Source organism: Convolutriloba macropyga, chromosome 3 (genome assembly GCF_964194025.1).
Source record: "Convolutriloba macropyga chromosome 3, txConMacr16.3, whole genome shotgun sequence".
NCBI lineage: Eukaryota > Metazoa > Xenacoelomorpha > Acoela > Convolutidae > Convolutriloba > Convolutriloba macropyga.
This window is the reverse complement of record NC_134470.1, coordinates 63,849,292-63,855,291: the sequence shown is the minus strand read 5'-3', so window position 1 is coordinate 63,855,291 and position 6,000 is coordinate 63,849,292. Positions and strand designations below refer to the sequence as shown.

The 6,000-nt window shown below is 31.6% G+C and overlaps 1 protein-coding gene across 5 annotated transcripts in view; it reads right to left on the bottom strand.

The window, feature by feature from the left end:
* Window positions 1–6,000, bottom strand: part of LOC142336359 (ras-related protein Rap-2a-like) — a 64,936-nt gene that overhangs the window by 50,418 nt on the left and 8,518 nt on the right. For 2 of the 5 annotated variants that reach the window (XM_075385130.1, XM_075385132.1), the window contains exon 1: window positions 80–562. The exons of the other annotated variants lie outside the window; for them this stretch is intronic. The gene's annotated coding sequence lies outside the window, so the exon portion shown is untranslated. Of the gene's footprint in view, window positions 1–79; window positions 563–6,000 lie in introns of those variants that run through there. 5 annotated transcript variants of the gene reach the window in all.

Below are 6,000 nucleotides of genomic sequence, written 5' to 3'. Positions count from 1 at the left end.
GATATGATCTTTTGTGATAGTAATTATAGCTGAGCAGATTAGAAGAAGGCTCAAATGATGTTGAAAAGCGGTTGGTTACCTGAACTGGAAATGAAGGGAAGGAGATAGTACAAGACTGTTATTTAGAAGAGTGAGTGAAAAGAGAGATAGAAAAAAAAGAGAGAAAAAGCAATTGAATATTAGTTGCAGGGGGATTGACTAGAGTGAACAAAAAAGTAGGATAGTTTATGCAAGAATTAGGGAAAAGCTCTTCATTTGATCTGCCTTATCCGATGTTTAACATTCAATACCTTTTTAAGCCCCTAATGAAAACATTCTTTGAAAAGAAGTCCTTCCTTGTTTCCACTCAGATGTACTTTTTGCTAAAGCGGTGAAAAAATTCTACTATGCTGCATTTTATTCAATTCTGTTCAGATGAGCGCTTTGTGAAATCTTTAGCGATTTGGTAGTGAAATTGGAAACCTTCCTTTTCCTAATTACTATAGCTGTTAGCGTTTAACCAAAGTATACTATATGCGCATATTTTATATTTCAATTCATATTAAGTTGGCGTAGGTCGAAAATTGGGAATAAGGAAAAATTAATCAAGGGTAAATAAAAGGAAATTTGTTCAGTCAACAGGAAACTGAAAATGTGGGAAAAGGCATTAAGCTAATACACACTTCCCCTTCCTCGAGTGTTTCCCTTGATTTTCTTACCAAACTATGACGCCACTCTAAGTAATGCATACCTGGTCTTACCAATATAACACACACTAGATATAAACTCACACTAATCTCGTTTTTTCAAAATAACGCGTCGAGTTTACTCAATGATGTAATCAGCATCTTTTTCTAAATTTCACCTCATATTTTGAAAATGGCCATCATTTTAGTGCAAGACAAAATTTCAAATAATAAATGTTACAGCACTAACGACTATGTTTTTTATACCCCCAATTACAATTTATATGTTGTTATATAGCATGTTACTACAAAAAAAATTAGCACGTATGCCAGGGGCGTTAAAGTTATATGCCCACTAACCGGGGGGGGGGGGGTCTGCAGTAAATAAAATGCTTAATCACCAGACAAGTTTGGAAGAATCATTTTGTCCAATCATTTTGTCCAAAAATTTTGTCCAAATTCCGCTTAAATCTTGAAAAAAAGTGGCGCCAAAGCCATGAAAACACGTGCCTATATAGTAAAACATTAACCAAATAGATCAATCTATCAAAAAAGGTACATACTAACTTTTAGTGTTATCTCTAATGGTCATACGGACAAATTATACAGAAAACGCAGGCAAGATTCATAAGTTCAATAAAATTTTTCAACAAAAACGATGTCAAAAGTAAATTATACAATTATCTACAAACTGAGTCATCAAACTGCTGAACAATTTGAGAACAATATTTTTCAGACGCAAAATTGATCAATCTTCAGGATTATTTGGGCATCGACGGTGTTTTTGACTTATATCTTTCTGCTATCTCCAAGGGACTTTTGGACAACTGAAAAAATTCAACCGCTTAATTATTTGAAACTAAATTTTATTGAAGTAGTTCAAAAAACTCGTAGAACTTCAAAAAAAATTGATGAACAGTGTTGCTCGCAAGACTAGCGCAAAAAAAACAAATCACTGACTTTAGAGTATAATGTAAACCATTGAATCATCCCATCTAACCTATTTACTTTCTATAAAGGGAGTGCAGTAAGTGATCTCGAATCTAGCTCGTTGTTAGTCCGTGATAGTATAATCGTAAGTGATATATAATGTATGTCTTGCTACAGTTTTCGTTACCTGTAAGTTGCTATCAGAAATTCAATTCTATTCAATTCAATTCACAGAGACTCAGTCTTGCTTCTTTCAAAATTGTTCAGACCAACTGAAACTAATTACGAAGAAAAAAAACAAATACTTTTGAAAACTAACGATTCAATCTATTAAAACTGACAGCTCCAATAAAAAATAATTAAATTTATTCAAGTAAACTTTAATAAAAAGCTGATAAAACCTGCTAATAATAAGACTAGATGAGTACACATAGAAAACAAAATCTACTTGCAATATTTGGCAAAATACCAATGCTCAATTAAAAAATATAGTGTCCAGGACAAAGAAAATTGCTAGCTAAGAAAAAAACGTCAAATTGATTCACTTCTGCTGCATTGGAAAGCTCGTGAGACTTCTCATTAATGACGCTGAGTGAAAGGACAACAAACACATGAATAAATAAAGGAAATGTTTAAAAGTTAATTAAATGAAAAGTCCTCATTACAATCACTTATGCCTCAGCTGCAACCATCCATTTTTTTAAGTCTAGGCATCAAAAAATAAAAGACAATAATCAAGGGCTAACTTCGGCTAACCATTGCTTTTAAAAACCATGAGACAAATTTTTTAAACTTTCAATATCGTTTGTGAAAAAATGAAGATAAAACTGCGAAACCCGAAATCAAGTGCCCACACGTGAAAACAAAACTTTCTCGAAAAACCCTTGCGTCAAAAATCTTTGAACAGATCTGAAAGAAGACATATAATCCATTGGGTTGTAAAAATAATTTTCCAGAGGTTGCTTCAGAGAAGAAAGTTGATTAAAGTCAACAATTGGAAAGCGTCCCTCGCCAAACCAACCAATGGTTAAAAGCAAAACTGTCTTTGTCATGAGTACAAATTTTCTTCTGAGTTAAAACTCCTCAAAGCATAGATTATTTCCCAAAAACAGCGTTTTTACGAGAATTACAGTCTTTTCTTTATGCAAACATTTTTCATAATTGACTCACTGCATTCATCTTTTACAAACAAGAAATTAACTAACGACAATTATCTCTCGCTCACTGACAGTCAATTGATCAGCTAGAGCCTTCGCTCACCCCCCCCCCCCCCTTAATGGATTAACAATCACATCTTTCATACACATTTTCCCGTCGTTCAGACAACCAGCATTACATCCACTCACGTTGGAATCTGTCATGAAACAATTTAACATTCGGGAGTTTATCTCCAGAAGGTCAGAACCATCGACAACAATTTTAATTTTTCATATAACAAGTGACGTAAAAATATGTTAAAAATCAAATTTCTCCGCATTTTTTCCGAAGAAATGTGAATTCATCTTATAGTTTGTTTTGCTCATAGGTATTTCTATTTCAGATACTAATTTCAAAGGGTTTTCTACCAAAAGACAAAATTCGAACAACTCCTATTTCATTACAGGCTTTCCTTGACTTTAAGGAAGATTCCTGAGTCAACAGTATTTTCAACGTATTTGAAACTGTTATATGACTTTCACCACAATTTGAAATCAATTTTTGCTGTAAAACAATTAGTATTACCTGACATTTGAAAACGGCTCTTCGCGTCACTCTTGTTTCGTTGTACTTGAAATTAATATTTCTTCGAACAACTTTGACATCGTTGCTTCTTTTTCGAACTTTTTACAAGAAAAGTGTTCTCAAACAAACTTCCTGGGAAAAAAACTGGAGAGGTTTTTCAGCAGCTCTTAATTGTTCCGACCCCACTTACGGGGGGGGACTATATACTCAAATGGGTTTTTTTTGTAGAGACAATTTTGGCTGATCGATATATTCATCGTAGAGAAATATGAGTGGTATCATTAAAAGCTCGTCCAGCGTAGAGCTCGGAATTGAAAAGATTTTTTAGAATTTCGTATTTTCCGATGAGTTATAAAACGTTTAAAGTTTTGTGCGATGTTTGGCATGATTTTGTTCACTTTTTTGTTCAAATTAAGTTTGTTCTATAAAAATATCAATTTGAAATTACATTTTAAATTACAATTGAAGCAATCTTGTGTTTCTAACAAACAAACAGCCATAAAAATGAGTTTTCGTCTCATAGGAAAGTTTACTTTAAAAAAAATTCGATTTCTATTTGAGAGCTGGTATTTTAAAAAAAACATTTCATATTGCTTTTTATTTTTTTTCAAGTCACTTAGAGACTAGTTACTTTTCAAGTCCAGCTTCTGTTCAATACAAACTTCATTTAGAGTCTAACGATGCCCAATCAACATATAATTCTTTTTTAAGGAATCACTTATTTTTTATGGCTCCGACTATGAATTTTCGTAATTTTTGTTAAAATTTTGATTTTCTTTTTGAGCTTTTAATGAAATTTTGGAAATTTTGTAGTACTATGGGATAGACTAGTTGACTAAAAGTGCAATAGGCTTCCTAAAGAGCAGTAATCGAACCTAAATAGGAGTTTGAGTGGACAGCTAATGCCTGTTAAGATTTTAAAAATAATTTTCCGAAAAAAACGTTTTTTGAATATTAACAATCCCAAACTTGTTTATGTGAACTGTATATTAGTCTCACTGCAACCCAAAATAATCTGGCTAGCGGTTTTATCTTCTAACTATTGTCTTTATGACATTGATGCTACGACTTTTTGTTTTTTTGTTAAATTTTTTTTTTCAAAAATTTATATCGTTTTGAAACCTTACCACATTTCCCTATGATTGCCAGTTCCCATTGGCATAGGGAGACTTTCAAAGGATCATAGATAAAATTTGATAAAGTTTGCAGAGAAAAACGTATGACTTTAATGGCTTCGACACTGTCTTCTCGCAATTTTACTGATTTTTGGGTTTTACCTATAATTGTTGTCGTTTTCATAGTCAAACTACTCATTGTGACAACTTATTGATGAATTAATAATAACAGCCTTTATTGCCTTTTGATCGAAACTTAATTTATTATAACTAATTATTTTCTGCTTTCCATTGGAAACTATTGAAATTAATGCCTTTGATACTACGGGTTTTCTCAAAAATTTCTTGGTTTTAGCATATTTCTTCATATTTGTTGTTTTTTTTTTTGAAGTTATACTGTTAAAAAGAAAAAGTTTTTGTTAAATTTGAAAATGAAAAAGTTTTCATTGACTAGTTCATCTTTTAATGGCTTCAACACTTTTCCCTCTCCTTTTTTTCAACTTGCAGTTTTTGACTGCTTTTTTTTCTATATGTAATCGTATAGAGCTGAGAGGTCTCATTAGCCTGAAAATGAATTTTTAACGAATGAACCTTAATATAAACTAACGAATATAAATTTCAATCTAGTAGGTTTATAGCAAACAGCCTTAATGTTTATGATATTTTCGTGTCCAAACGTTTATTAACTTTTAGTTTTAGTTTTAGTTTTAATTTTTTTTATTGCAAATGTTATATTTGACAGCTTGTATCTAATTCTCATCATTGAGAGGCCCATCCACTTCATTCACTTTCCTGTAGTTCAAATAATAAAATAACCACTGATGTTAAGTCGTACCTGATGTTTTGTTTGCTGAACAATATGCGTTTTCACAAAAATTTTGCTAGTGCTCAATATTTGTAATCAGTTTTCTCTTCTTTAAGAACATTCTCGTAACAACAGAACCTAATGGTTTCCAAATGAGGCCCAAGAGAACATACTTAATCTTTCAGCATAATTTAATTGCAACTGTTTATTTAACATTTGAAATTTAACACATAACATTCAGATAACAGCGACAGATTTTAACGACTTCAATAATTTGTGTTTTCGCAAATTGTTTGTAATTTTTTCAATTTTTCTTCATCTTTAGTTCGTTTCAGTGGCTCAGTCAAACGAAAGACAAAATCTATTGGTTTTGTAAAGAATTTTTTTGAAAAAATTAGCAGGAATTTTTCGTTAAAAGCCAATGGTTTTTTAAACGTTTGTAAATATCTGTTTTAAAAAATATTGGTTGATTTTTGAATTCCGCCTCATTATTGCCTCTTTTTGTCAACTTGTTACCTAGTATCTTTACTAAAAAGTCCCATCTGCTGTGTAGTAATGGTTAAGTAAATTTGGGTAGTTTAGGTTTTCTTCTGAATGTGTTTTGAAGTTGTTACTACTTGCTTTTAAGTTTAGATGTTGATTTTTTGCGGTAAATTTTTTTCTTTTTAAATATTTTGTTTTTTTTCTTCCGTGGTATTTTTAATGGTGTGAAATCTCGTGAGCACTGTAATGAGGCAAGGCATTATGTAATTCATTTATTAGT